Source organism: Pleurodeles waltl, chromosome 2_1, assembly GCF_031143425.1.
Source record: "Pleurodeles waltl isolate 20211129_DDA chromosome 2_1, aPleWal1.hap1.20221129, whole genome shotgun sequence".
Taxonomy (NCBI): domain Eukaryota; kingdom Metazoa; phylum Chordata; class Amphibia; order Caudata; family Salamandridae; genus Pleurodeles; species Pleurodeles waltl.
In genome coordinates, this window is record NC_090438.1 from 429591777 (window position 1) to 429607822 (window position 16046).

Consider the following 16046-nt stretch of genomic DNA (forward strand, 5'->3'; position numbering starts at 1 on the left):
TAATGAAACGTTCTAAACATCAACCCCCCACCCCCCTTAGAAGATGGGACACATGGAGGACAACAGATACTAACCTAAACACATACTATCCTATACTAAACAAATATATATTTTTTTGTATTTTTTTATATATATCTATTTTTTTTGTAAACACACAAGAACCCCAACATAGCCCCCCACCCACCCACACACTCAAAAAGAAGAAATAGAAATAATCAGAACCCCCCACCAACTAACACTAACTAAACTAACAGCCTATACTAACCTAACACTAAGCCCCCTAAGCCCACTAAGTATAAAAACAAGGAAAGAGGAGGGAGAGGAGGGAATCATGTCCATTTAAAAAGTCTAGAGGTTGGCCCTCCGGAGGGTCCGCTTTATGGACCGCACATGCCTGTTCATATGGCGAACATCCCGGCTCAGGTGACTAATTTTCCATAGGACACTGTCCATTTTGCATTGCATGTCCTGAAAAGCTGCAGGGTCAACTGTAGCAGCTGGGGCGGTCTGGGTACCAGCTGAGGATGTGTGTGGGCGTGTATAGTCAATGCCTGTGGGCTGCCCTGAAGGTGGTCCACTGCTAGGGCCTGGAGCACTTGCAGACGTTGTTGGGACAACAGTCCCAGCTGTGGGTGGTGCCACCTGGGTGGAAGTTGTGGTTGTGCTGGTGGTGGCTGTGGTGGGCAAAGTAAGGCAACCCTGTGGGAAAGCCCTCCATGCTCCGGAGGCCCGTTCGTTCCTGTATCTTCGGGCCATCCGTCTGAACCCCGACTCTACCAGCAGGATATGCTGGTAAGGCATTGCCCGCCTCTGGAACTCATGGACCTGGATGGGTGTCATGTTAGCAGCTGTGAAGACAAAGGCAAAAAATTACATTAGGAACTGCATTGTGTGAAATGGCACAAGAAGTAAATCAGACAGTACATCTACTGTACTTGAACAGCTCCTATCATCATACAGATCATTGAATGTCCCTGAGGACGTACATGGCAGGCCAATCTACAAAGGTAATCTCACACATAGCACATCCAAACCCTACAAGATGGGTGACAACTGGCATTAATTTGGCATCAGAGTTCTGACAGTTGCCAGCTAACAATCATGCAGCACATCCTCCGCCAATGCCAGGGCGACAAATGTCAGTGTACGCGATGGAAATCTAGGGCCACATGATCTGCAAGTTGTAAATGGACTTGCTAGTATAGTACTCATGTGATATACCTGAGTGTGTATACTATGTTCCGACCAAACACTCACAGATGTACATGTCTGTGTAACATACTTGTATCATCAGTCCTAGGTACACTATTCACAAACCCATGCCTGTGTTTGAGGGTGGGGGGGGTGGAGAAACAACTGACAATTTTAAACAACATGGACACCCAGGAAGCTTATGAAAGATGGACATGTGTTTGGCTCTACACACACACCACAGGTAAGGTCTATCAACAAATAGGAGACAGCAAACCCTTGACCAATCCTAGCGCCACACATGTCAGGAAATGCAGACCTTGGTCCACATCATATACTTCCAGTAAGGCATGACTTACAACAGACACAGAGTTGCAAGAACACCCATGATCATGCTTAGCATTCACACCTAGGCCAGTGCACTAAAGTTCCACATACTTGTAGCACTACATGTGGAAGTACATGCTGCTAGGAAGTTCTACCTACGGTTTAATAAGTACTTTGGTGAATGGAGAAGCAGAAGTCTGTTGGAAAGTGATTTGCAGTACCAATCTGGGAGAATGTGGGTCTGACAGTCGGACTAAATCTGAGATGAATTCCAGTGCGACTCTTGTTGATACAAGGGTAATCCACATGACTCACCCCAGTTTACATTGCGGGGCCTACAGGAATGACCTAGAATCCCTAGATAAGACAATAGGATAAGCATTGGCAAACTCCAAAATGCTTAGAAAATGAAATCCCACTCATGGAACAAGACAAATGATGGGCAACCGCATCATACCTTGCTATGTGTTCAACACACAGGAGTCCATCACACATCACCAGCAAACATAACACACAACAGACATATCAACCCTTACTGGAGTTATTGGGGTCCTCAAATGAAGCCACCTCGCCCACAGTGTAGGGTGCCGGTCCACCTGTAAGGCATGGAAGGAAGAAATGTGCTCACAATCTGTGCACTGATCAACAATTCCTAAGACAAAAACTATGTGTAACATGACATAAGTAAGTAAAGCCACTCAGACATGATGATACTGCATCCGATATAGCACGGCTAACATGTATATAGCATGGGTCTCCTGTGACAATTACACACATATCTGCATACATGCAGTGGCCCTAACTATCATGTGGTGGCAAACATGCTCCTTCATTAGTGAGCAGACATAATAATGGCGTGTATTCGTCTCATCATGTGCATCCAAGAGAGACATCCAAAGCCTGGTTACTTGAGGTGTGCATTATCAGTCAAACAGCCTATGTGGCCATGACACATTTATGACACATAGGTACAATGTACAGAGGGGCAGGGACATTTGTAAGCCCTCATGTTGTTACAGTTTCTTCATCTGATGTGGCCCAGCTATGGTGATTTGCACCAACCATAGAGATATGAACCCATGTGCATACCTTTGGCCTGCCATCCCTAAATGGAAGGTGGAACACCAAACACCAATTACCAGTGTAAGATGTTAGCTGATGGCACCTTACACCTTTTCCCGATGTTTCCAAATCCAGATCTGACATGTATCCTAAATGATGATGGACCACAATAATCCCTAACATTCATAGAACTTCCGAAAACGCTTTCCTTACACACTCACCAGACACACATGAGACATATATCTGCGCAACATTGCCATCATCAATTGATGGGAAGCCAGCACTCAATTTTTACATCATGTAGTGTTTAGAAAGTCAGTCTAGCTGTTGCGTCAACAAAGGTTGCCAATATTTTGGAAAATCTACACTTCACTGGCAAATGTGACCTACATAGACGTGATTGGCTCCTAATTTGTGTTGCTGTCTGACACAAAGGCGGCACCAAATTACATTAAGCAAAACTATTCAGTAAGTTTGCAGAGCACGTGCTTCCTGACAGCTATAAATTGTGGTCCTTCACATAGTCCATCAATGACCCTGTATGTTTCCGAAGCATTCCACACAGTCAGCAACTTAGCAGGCAGATATTGTACAAATCATCTAATGTCACTACAAAGCTTTTAATTGTGCACATTTCATTATTTGTACTCACCAACAGGGCCACCAATCACTATTCCCAGGTGGTCCAGCAGATCTTGCTCCCTGGTGATGAGGTCAGCCCAGTGGTGCTTCAGCTGGTGGTCATTCCTCTGGCTCCCATACACGTGCTGCAAGTGATGCAGGACCTTTCCCCACTGGATTTGTCGTGCCTCAGTGTGATACCCCTGTATTACCCTGCCTCGATCATCAGTGGGAGGAAATGGCACACCAGCCATATAAACCCCCCAACCTCCTCCTCACCCATCTTGCCAAGACATGGCCTACCCAACATCTTAGCACTGAAAAGGGGAATAGGGCATAAAGAAGAACAAAGGAGAAAAGGGGGAAAGTAGAAGTTCAAAAAAGTAAACTTAACAACTAAAAGAGCCCAACTATCCCCAAACTAGCACTACCCACAACAGACTCCCACAGACAACAAAGACTATACAATACTGGACAATGGTACACTAAACACACTCAGACAGTATACAACAACAATATTTATTTCACAAACTAACAAGTAATGGAGCACACAGGAGACAAAAGCACAATTTCACTGGACAAAACTCAGAACACAGCCACACAGTCTAGAAGAATCACAGACTGCAAAGTGAAAGTGAAAGTACACCCACTGTACATATTCTGTAAACAGGATATCCTATTACATCATTTCCTGCATAAAATGGCCACCGTTTTTATAGTTATGTGTCATATTTTTTCACGCATACAGTATGTGTGTCATTTTTTTCGATGCACAGGAGTAAAAATTAGGCCGCATCCATATATTTGGAAATAGTCTTAACACTTAACCAATTTTCAGGGCATTATGCGTTGTTTTTCGGGCATAAGTATCATTTTTTTATGCTTGTGCGTCATTTTTTGACGCGTGTGCATCAAAATTTCAGGGCATGAACTGGTTTTGAGTATTTTTTCCATTTTAATGTAATGTTATATTTGTGACATAACTGAGATAGGCTGATTGCACCCACTTTGGTGTTGATGGTGTATGTTTACATGTGAGACATCAGACTGCTGCGGACCATGACCCGCTACTTCCTTAACAGGATTCTCACCCTTGGCTGACGCACTAGATGGCCATTTGTGTGGCCTACATATGTACTGCACAATTTGGGCATGTTTGGCATCAAAAGATGTTAGCAATGTGACGCACATAAGTACAATACCTCAATGCCTATGGCTCAATGTGTGTGCATTGGCTACTAATGTAGTTGTTGACCCAGTGTGTGTGCATCACAAGATGCATTATTGCAAATATGTTTGTATGAATGTGAAGTCAATGTGTCCAAACCTTAGATGCAAGTCATTGTGGAAATGAGAGAGAACATGTGCTAGTCATACATGTAGCAACATCTGTTGTGTGCACTTCCAAGATTTTGGGTAACGTAGACACCACAAATGACAAAGCATGCACCGGATAGATGGCAGACACTTGTTCATGTCAATGGTCCACAAGTTGGCTATCCCATGTCCTAGAAATTTGGTAACTGCTTCGTAAGCAATTGTTGGTGAACCCACAGTGAGTCAGGCACATGCATAGACGAAGTGGGTACCATGTTATTGGCACAGACAGCCAAAGGTGAACCACAAATGTAATATGACGCCACAGTTGTGGTCATATGACTGAGCCACAATTCCCCAGTGGCAGTGGTGGACCAGCGACGAGGCAGCACGTGGCCACATATTTCCAGTGATCAATTGCACAGAGGTGTCTTGTTCATGTGTGTGGTCCAATGTTGATCCTGTATATTTTTAAGGGTGTATGTTGTCACAATTACGTCCAGGTCTCATCATGAGTCAGTGGCAACTATTCCTGTATCTACTGAGTAACCTTCGGAGATCAATGTGAGTAAAGTGGATGAGGAGATGAGAACCTACATGGGGATGGTCCCACCCTGTCACTGAAGAAGTGTAATGAGTCTGTCAACAGGGCAACCTGGGTGTGCTGAGTGAGATAATGTCTCAGGTGTCATGTCCCGGCAGGTGTCATTACAACATTTGTACACAGGTTGGCCTGTGAAGTTCCCACTGCATCTGGGAACATCATAGCCAATGTGTTGATTAATGTAGCAGCTATTCAGCATGCACAGGCCATTAATATGTTGTGAGCAATGTGAATCAGCGTATGGACTGTCTGGGTCCTAACATGTGTGGACCTTTCATGCACATCATCTGGCATTGCTGGTTCTTCTGGAGGCACCATACCCAATCCCTGCATACAGCCCTGGTACACTGTCAGACTTTGTCGTTCATGCATACATGAGACCCAGACAAGGGACAGGCCATGATTTTGGTATTCAAAGACAAATTTACTAATATGGTACAATTAAAAAGCAGATGAGGCTATACAATGTATTTGGGTATGCATTGATGAAGCACATGACAAAATACCCCCTGAGGAATGTGAGGTTTGCTAACGCAAGTGTGGTACATATGTAGCCACAAGGAACCTTTAGGGTAACGCACAGACAGGTGCCAGTCAGGCTGACAGGATGCAGGGTCAATCTGGATCCAGCAGTTTCACAAGGTACATAATCAGTGATCAGACTAAGATTGGTCGGAGGAAGAACAAGACAGTTGACGTGGAAAACTGTGTATGTCCTGTGTTTTTGAAGGTGACACATAAACCCAAGGGCTGTGTTACACGACTTAGGGCCAGATGTAGGTAGGAAAAATTTAGTGAGTCGGAAATTGCGACTCGTTGCGACTCGCAATTTCCGACTAGCTAAATGGCATGCAGGAAGAAAAAGCGACTTCAATTTGCGACTCGCAAATGAAGTCGCACCGCAGATTGCGAGTCCGCTGTTTGCGAGGTCGCTTTTTGCGACCGCGCTAAAAACAAACACGCAATTTGCTAGTGGGTGTCGCAAATTGCGACTGTGCTGGAAATTGAATGCAGGTGCAGCAGAACACTCTGGAGAGCACTTCCTGGCTCCTGATGATGACAACACAGCCAGGAAGTTTACAAATACACCTGGGAGGAGGGAGGACCACACCCATTTTCAACTGCTGCACTGCAAACAGAGAGAACAGCAGCTACCATGGCTGAGACACCAAGGAAGCGCAAATTGAAATTTGCAGAGAAAGAGCTGGAGGTGCTGAAAGAGGAGTGCTGCCAGCACCATGAACAACTTTTTGGGAGGGCAGCCCTCAGTGTGCCAGAGGTGGAAAAGAGAAGAATCTGGACGGAAATCCAAGACAAGGTGAACTCCCTGGGTGTCAGCCACCGGAGCATAGAAGAGTTAAAGAAACGGTGGTATGACCTGCGCTCCCGGACCAAGGAGAGGGTGGCAGAGCGGCACCGGGAGATGAGGGGCACTGGAGGGGGACCGTCCACAGTACCACCACCCACACCCCTGGAGGAAAGAGTTGAGGAGACCTTGGAGCCAGAGGCAGTGTGCGGGATGGGAGAGCTGGATACTCCAGAGCCAGGACCATCAACCGGTGAGTACCATGAGACATGCATATACACCCAAATATGCCATACGCCCACCCACCTTGTACACAGTAGCATGCACAACCAAAATTGCTCCATTTCAGAGTAGCAACAACCAGAATGGTGCATTATGGGCAATGTAGTCAAGTAGGCAGCTGATAGGCAACAGTTTATTAGGAAGCATAAAACAGATGGTAGATACTGACAGTATGTTCCCTATGTCCCACAGGTCTCCCACACGACACCACCGCCAACCAAAGCATCCAGGGGCCACAGGTCAGCCACCAGCCTGCAGAGGAGTCTGGACCAGCCACCACAGAGATCTGCACCACCCACACACAGTCCCCTCATGATGTACCAGTTGCCATACTGGTGAGTGAGCCAGCACCTGGTCCCAGCCACAGTGCCACTGTAGATGACACTGAGCCTCCACTGCGTCGCAGGCGACGTGTAAATATACCACCAGAGCCGCAGGCTGAGTCAGGGGACGCCTCCATGTCGCCCGCCGAGGCCGCACTCCTACGGGGTCAGTGCCTGCAAACACAGGAAATAAGGAGAATATCAGTTGCAATGCGGCGCATGGAGCAAAACCAAAACAGTGGTATGCAGCTGGTACACACAGAGCTGCAACAACTCAACACACATGTCGGCGACCTTGCACTCTCAATGAGACAACTGGTGGCAGAACTCATAACTGAGAGAGAGGGTGCAAGGCGTCGTGACAGGCAGCTACTGAACCGGCTGGACCGCATGTCTGCCTCGATCGTCAGGCTGGCAGTGAACACTACTGGCCTTTCAAGGCGCACGGTCAGCCTCCAAGTAGACATGGGCCACTTTGCCAGTGATGTGGCACGTGGACTGGAGCATCTCAGCCATGCCGTAGATATCATGGAGGCACGGCAGGTGGCTAGGGGCGCGGCTGACACGCCGCAGGACAGCGAGGAGGGCTCCACCATCAGCAGTGTCTCAGCCAGTGACACCAGGGTGTTGCGCAGTGGGAGCGCAAGGCAGGGCACTGCTGACACACCAGGCACCAGCCATGCTGGCCGCGGCCGGGGTAGAATATGAGCTCCACACTGTCCTGGGGTAGAGGCACATGAGTTCAATGTGTCCTCGTGCCAGGTGGACTTTTACAGCCCCTGAACTGTTGTTAATGTATATAGCTTTGTTTGGTGCACATAATTAAATCACTTGTTAGTTCCACTTCACACCTGGACTCTTTGTGTGTGACATTAGTGAGTGTGGTGACAGTTAGCACGTACCTTCCAAAGTATTGGTTTGCAATGTGGTACCGTCTCAGTCTGCCTTGATTTGCAATGCTTCTATCCCCATGATGGCGATGTGGTAGCTCTTGCTCTTCATCCTCCGAATCAGGGTCTTCTGGGGTGAGAGGTAGCCACACGTCTGGTTGCCATGTTGTGCAGGATAGCGCATGCGCCAACTATCTTGAATGCTGTTACTGGGTTATACTGGAGGGCACCTCCACTTCTGTGGAGGCATCAGAATCTTGACTTCAGCAGTCCAAAGGTCCTCTCTATGATATTTCGGGTCCTCCTATGGGCATTGTTGTATCGCCTCTCTGTCTCATTGCTGGGTGTTAAGTACGGGGTGAGTATCCATGGTCGTAGTGCATATGCACTGTCACCTGTTTGGCACAAAATGTACAATGTTAGCTGAGCATAGATGCGTTCCACATTGACCTGTGTGTATGTCTGCAAGGTGTATTCAGCTATACCTAGGAGATATCCGTCTCCAAACTCCCCACGTTCTAGGCGTTGGTGTATCCCACTGTGCCTGAAAATGTATGAGTCATGTGTACTCCCTGGAAATTTGGCAACCATGTCAGTGATAACATAATGGGCGTCACATACCACCTGAATGTTCAGTGAGTGGGTACACTTCCTTTTGTGGAACAGATATTCAAGATTTGCAGGAGGGCAGATCTGTACATGTGTCCCATCCACACACCCTATGACATGGGGGAAGTTGGCAATCCTGTAGAATTCCAACTCGGTGCTGTTGATTTCTGCCTCATTCATGGGTAGGTATATGTATCTGGACATGTGTGTGAGTAAGGCATCTAGGAATGCTCTAAAGAACCGTGATAGTGCACTTTGGGATACCCCACCTGCCACAGCAATGACCCCCTGATAGCTACCCGAGGCCAAGAGGTGCAGTGAGCAAAGCACTTGCACATGCGTAGGGATGGCGCAGCCGCGCACAGTCTGGCGTTGAAGCTGCGGATTGAGTAAATCTATTAAATCTAGTATTGCTGCACTGCTGAGTCTATATTTATCATATATCTCCTCTTCTGTTTGTTGGAAAAGTGTCTGCCTGGTTCTGTATATCTTCTCCTGTCTCTGGCTCCTCCTCCTCCTCTGCTGTGTGGCGTGGGCTCTCCTCCTCATTCCTATCACATATCTCCGCCATCTTGAGTAACCCAGATGCCTTCTGGGTCTCCTTTTATAGTTTGGTTCTGGTTACCACCTTCTCTGAGTTAGTGGTAAATTGGAAGTGCAAAACGGGCTTTTTGCGACTGGTCGCAATTTGCGAGTGGCTATTGCATTTGGTTTGCGACTCGCAAATTGCGACTTCCTATTTGCGAGTCGCAAAATGGGGTCTCTATTTTTGCGAGTCGGTAATGGCTTGCGTCGCATTTTGCGAGTCGGAAATTGGATTTTTGCATCCCATTTCCACTTTTGCGGGGTCGCAAATTGCGAATCGGGCAATTTGCGACTCGCAAATGTTTGCTACATCTGGCCCTTAATTACTAGCAATGCATAACGGTGTATTTGACAAAATGGAAACTTCTATGCTGTTCCAGGCATCAGCAGGGGCAGTGCATGTTCAAATGGGTGGTGTGTTTGGAGGTGATCACAGGTGTGTGCTCCAACATTTTCTCACAAGTCCTGTATGTGAAATTCAAATTCAAATGGCCAACAGTACCTTTCACATGGGAAGCAATCTTAGAAACTGCAAGCCAGTGTATTAATTGACCTGACGTCCATGCAGTCAGATGTACTATGACAATGGCATAACATAGGAAAGGGTGTAGCACACAGGGTTAGTATTGTTAGTCTGTGTGTGTAGAGGAGGGAATATCGGGGTACACATATTACCATTCCAGTGACCTCTTCAGACAGGTGGGTTGTGACCAGGAGCATGGGTGTGTCAGGTGTTAGCAAATGGGCTGACATGTACATGGAATGTCATGTGCGCAATGCTTGTCATAGGTGTGGCACTTGTGCTGTCTATGTTCTGCATATATGGAACTCTAGTCACAGATAGTCCTTGCAAAGATTGGATGCAGTTGGACTTACTGCTGTCAAGGGTCTGGTCATACATTCCTGTTACCAATGCAATAGCACATCAACTGCCTCATGTATGAGGCTTGTTTTCCCCTTTTTGAGTGATGGTGTCTTAGTTGTGTGCCATATGCTGCGTTGAACCATGTTACCAACATGTATGTGTTAAATAGGTGTGGCCCTCTGCTAGTGCCCTTTAAAGGTTAAATGTACAGGATATATGTCATTTACAGTGTGTGTGTATGTGACTGTTGTCTGATACGCATTACAACTGCTCAGGAATTTTCTGTGTCCTAATCGGTATATCAGCAATGCTCCATTAGGCTACACTCTTATTCTGATAGTTAGAGATAAAGGTGAGCAAAAATGATTACCCAGACCATGATATGGTGATTATTATCGGCGTTTATTTACATTAGTTAATACAGTGGTGATGGTGATTAGTTTTAAAAGAAATTGTTCACAATATGTTGGCGCCTACGCAATACAGCAGCCGTGTTTTGTTGTTCCCCCTCATGTTGCAGGCCACCATCCTCCTCTTTCTCCTCTTCAGGCATGTGTGGCTCTGGTTCCAAGAGGGGAATGTTCCTTCGTATGCAAATGTTGTCCAGGATGGCACATGTTAGAATGATCTTACCGACCATTTCAGGGGAATATAGGAGGCTACCACCAGTGATGTAGAGGCACCTGAATCTCGACTTGAGGATGCCGAAGGTCGTCTCGACTATGCTGCGTGTCCTCCTATGTGCGTCATTGTTCGGCAGGCTCTGCTGCAGTGCTTGGGTTGCCAAATGGTGTCATTATCCATGGCTGGATCCCATACCCCTGATCAGCTGAAAAAGAAAATGAATGGCATCATGTTGATGTAGCTTGCCCCATTAAAATCACCTTGCCTGGCAGTAGTTGTATTGTGTTGTCTGTGACTCTTTGGTATTATAGTGTTCCTTCTTAGGCTTATAGGATGTACCATATGCATTGTGTTGTTTCTTTGGCTGAACGAGTATTTGGCTGCTGACCGGTTGTCAGCAGTATGTTTTGGGATTTGCAGTACAGTATGCACTCCCTGGCATTGTGACTTGTGATACAGGTGTCCCTGTGTCTTCACTGGGGGTGAGATGATAGTTCCACACACTGATTCATTTTGACAGTGTTGTTAACACATTCACATCAATGTACCCAGGACATCCCATACCTTTAGACTTATGCAATGTATTAATTTATACATCAGTGAGACGCTTACATTTTGCAAGGTGACAATTAGGCAAACCTCTCCAAACGTTGTGATCATTGACGTCTTAACATTAGACTGTACACTAATTGCAGATGTGTGACAGGTTCAATGCAGACCTATGAAACATGGCTAGCGATGTCACGACCTCAGTGTGTTCCTGTCCACATGTTGCTGTCATGGTGTATGTGTTGTGTGTCCTAGAGGGTTGCTGTGCAGTGTGTATATAATTACGTTTTTGTACTTACCAACAATTAGTCCATTGCCATACCGTCCATCCTGGAAGTGCTGATTGATGGTAGAGTGACGGAAGATGAATGAGTCATGGACACTCCCAGGATATTTTGCCACGATGCCTTGGTGATCAACAATGTCCTGCACATTGATGGAATGTGTGTGCTTCCTGTTGCAGTAGAGATGTTCAGTTGCAGCAGGTGGCACAAGGCATACATGTGTGCAGTAGATGGCACCAAGGACGTGTGGGAAGCCACTAATGAGGTAAAACCCCTGTTTTGTCTCCTGCTGCTTCTGCAGTGTGTTTGGGAAGCGGATGTGGCGGGGTGTGAGTCCAATGATGGCATCCAGTACTTTGGGCAAGAAGGCAGAAAATGATGGCTGTGATATTCCGGCAACCAGGGCACCAGTTGTTTGAAAAGAGCCACTTGCCAACATGTGAAGTACAGCTAGCAGCTTGGTTTCTGTTGGGATGGTGCGGGGTTTCAGCAAGGTGGGTGCCAACTGTGGCTCTATGTTGCGCAGCAGCTGCTGAATGGCCTGCCAGTTCAACCTGTACCTCTGGATGATGTCATGTTCCCTGAGGCCATGAACGGTTGTTCTGGTGCGGAATATCATCTCATGCCTTCTGCGCTGACTTTGGGGTCCCTGCTGGTGTTGTGGTAGCTGCTATTGTTGTTGCTGGGCTCTGCGTCTGCGTGCACGCTGGATGAGAATCACCTCCATGTCTCCCTTTTGCTGCTCTGCTGTTGCTTCTGTGTGTTCTGATTAAATACAGGTGTGTTTGCCCCATTTTAACGCCTGCCCTGACCCAGGTGTTAATTTTTGACGCAAATCGGGCTGTGCATCATTTTCCGGCTCCGCCTCCCGGCCGTGCGGGATTTTTGCCCGGAAGCATAAATACGACGCATGGGCGTTTAAGTAATTTTTGGGACGGGAACGCCTACATTGCATTTGATTAATGCAAGGCGGGTTGCTGCATCCAAAAAATGACGCACGCGGTGGGATTTTGACGTCCGCGGGTGTCAAAGTTTAAATATGGGGCAAGGTTTGCGCTGAATGTGCGTCATTCGGCGCAGACGGAGTATAAATATGCCCCACAGTATTCTACACAAACTGCCACTACCCACATCCGCCACCCACAAAATCCAAAATAATAAGACTTACCTTATCTTTAAACACACAACAGGGAACCATGACCGACAAAAAACAAAATTGCCTAACAATGATGTAATAGACTAAATAATATAGGCAGTAGTAAAAAAAAGTCTCCTAAAAGGAGATAAAATGAAAAAAGTTATTAAGAAACTTGTAAAATGTATTAAATATGTAAAAATACTTCTAAAATATGTGATAAATAGAAATATAAAATTGGTATATTTAAGTAATAGTACTATTTAATATATTCAGTAAAAATATACTATATTTTCTTTTTTCTTTGTTATCAATAAAAATATATATGTAAAATATATTATACACTGTATAAAAAACGTATATTAATGTGAACTTTATTTGTATTCGTGGCATTGCAAATTGCGTTCTAAAATTTATTAACATCAAATAATCAATATTTAAAATCTATTCTGCAACTAAAATATATGAAATAATGTTTGTCATATGGTATATAAATTAATTTATATGTGAAAAATAGAAAAAATATTTGTAGGTGTTTCAAATGATTTAGACATGTGTAAACTATACATCATGATATCATTAAATTACTAGAATACACAAACACTACAAACTAAGCAACACTCCAAATGATACCTATTTATCCTGTCCCTTTCTCCAATACTGTACCCAGTTAATTATATATTAAAATGTTGAAATATGACACACCCACTAAAACCAAATCTTTTTTCTAATCTAAACCACTCTGGTAATCGTGTTGCACAGTAAATGTGTCAAAACAACTAGTCCCACCCCAATCAAGACTATTTTTGGAAAAGTGTTAGACACAAAAAGAGTGACATTTAACATTGCTACTCCAATCTAATCCATGTTAGAGAATGTGCTGGACAGTATTGGGGTACACAATGACTATTCCAACTGCAGTCTGTACCAGTCAGCAACAGGTGTTGAATCCTGAATGGTTCACTTCCACTATTTCCTTTCCAAACTAAGAGCCATATGTACGAACACATTTTCCCATAGACATAGAATGGGTAAAACCCTTTGATACATCTGGCCCTAAGCTACTTTGGGGACCATGTTGAGCAGTAAAGATGTTAAAATTGTTATTCTCATTCCAATCTAAACAATTTTAGGGAAGGAATTGGATCCTGAAGGGGTCAGAATTATTATTCCTACTTCAATATCAGTCATTTTGGGTAATATGTTGGACACTGAAGGGGTCACATTTACTATTATCACTCCTATTTAAACCATTTTGGGGAATGTGTTGGACATGGAAGGGGGGCAAAATTATTAGTTTCACTCCAAGAAAAGTTAGGCATTGAAGGGATCAGATTCACTATTCTCACTCATATGCAAACCATGCTGTGGAATACATTGGACACTAGAAGAGTCGAAATTATTACTCATTCACCAATCCAAACACTTTTTGGGAAGGTGTTGTAAACTGAATGGAATCATATTTATGTTTCCTACACCATTCTAAACTTTGGGGAAGGTGTTGGGCCCCTGAAGGGGGTCACAATTACTATTCCCGCTCCACCATCAATCATTTTGGGTAAGATGTTAGACAGTGAAGAAGTGAGAACTAGTATTACCACTCTAGTCTAAACCATTTTGGTGAATGTGTTGGACACTAAAGGGAGGTCAACATTATTATTTCCAATCCAAGTTTAACTATTTTGGGGAAGATGCTGGACACTGAAGGACTCAGATCCACTATTCCCAGTCCAATTTAAACCACTTCGAGGAATGTTTAGGAAACTGAGAGAGTAAATCTTAATAATCTCTCCCACCAGGTAGCCAACATATAAGAAGGAATAAATATGCCACTAAATGAGTATCAGATTGCATCTGCAGATGTCATATTCTATATATTCCATATATACGTTGTTAACACCACTCAGATGAAAGTTACTGAGATGTAAATGTTATTGATATGTACACAGAGATTATAGAAAAAGAGACAACTGCTCATGATTTAATGCTTAGATGCTACTAATATATGAGTTGTTTTTCATTTTATAGCCTTATTAACTTTTCATGTTAGAAAGGCAACAAAGATGCATGTTTCTATGTTCCTAGTTGTGTCAGAGAGGGATGTGTGCTGTTTCATATAAATCACACATCCCCAGTGAGCAGGGAAACACCGTTCTTGCTTAGAGGATGCCTGTTTAGTTAATTCTACTACAATTGCTGCTGTGCAAATGGACAGTTTTTTGTTTCTTTTAAAGGGATAGCTGTGGTCAATAAGTAACAATTACTGCAATAAAAAGACTTACAACATCCAACCACTTTTTATTTTCCCTGCTTTTTATGAGGTGAGAGCCACATGTTTACTATCATGGCAATACTTTAGTTCCCGTAATATAAACTTTTATTTGCAATATTCCTAAAATATATGTTGCATCATAAAACAAATTTATAAATTTGCAAAAAAATGTATTTTTATGCTACACAAACCGACAGACAGTGGGGAAGTTACAAAGTTATATTTGCTGCGGCTAAGCTGTAACAACAACCTTGTAAAGGAGCCTTATAAGGGTAAACAAAGACTCTACCAAATGATCTATTTCTCACCTTTAGCATGGGGCATGGTTAGGACTCTGGACATAAAAATGAAATAAAAACACAGTTAAAATGATGACTAATAGAGTGAAATCCCAGTTCATAAGAAATTGAAATTTCACTATGCAAACTCGTCCCTGTTTGAAGGGAAACAATGAGAAAACCCAAGAAAAAAACTGTTTAAACTTTTCAACATAAGACGGTATTGGTGACTATTAAAAGGTTATAGTCTGGAGAAATTACAATAAGTTAGAACTGGAAAATGACAAACTGACTGTATGTGTCTTTCCTATGAAAGGTTAGTGTCTATTCAGCCTGTGCGTGTCTGTCTTTTTAAGGTGAATAGCTATTTGTTACATAAACAAAGTGATGTAGAGTTTGGATGTCAATGGAAAATGTTCCAATTTATGTTGGCCAGGAACTAAACACAGTGGAAAACACGCCTTTGATAAATGTTTCTACTTTAGAGTAAATTGTACTGGTGGAATGATCTCCAAATAGAGTGCCCATGTCACAAATCCCTTACTGGGCGTTTGAAAGATTTTGGTGCAGGTATATTGGGGAACTAGAATTTCTGATTCCAGCTGATATTCCCAGGCCACAATTCAGCAATTATGAATTATGTCCCCAGAATAGGGAATAAACCAATGGAACTGGGAATTCCTAGTTCTAATTCTGTTTGTTTTTCCGGATTCTGTGACCAATTTGCTGATGTTGTTCAGCTGTTCAGAGCAGGTGGAAGTTGTTGTTAAAAGAGCAGAGTGATATGAAGCTGCAGGTGTTGGCAGGAGGTGGGGTTGTGCTTCTGCCAGCAGTTTCTTCCCCTTTTCGACTCAGTGCCTGTTGTCTCCGTATCTAGAAGTATCAGTTCCAATGACACTGGTCTACTTTTAATGGTCTAGAT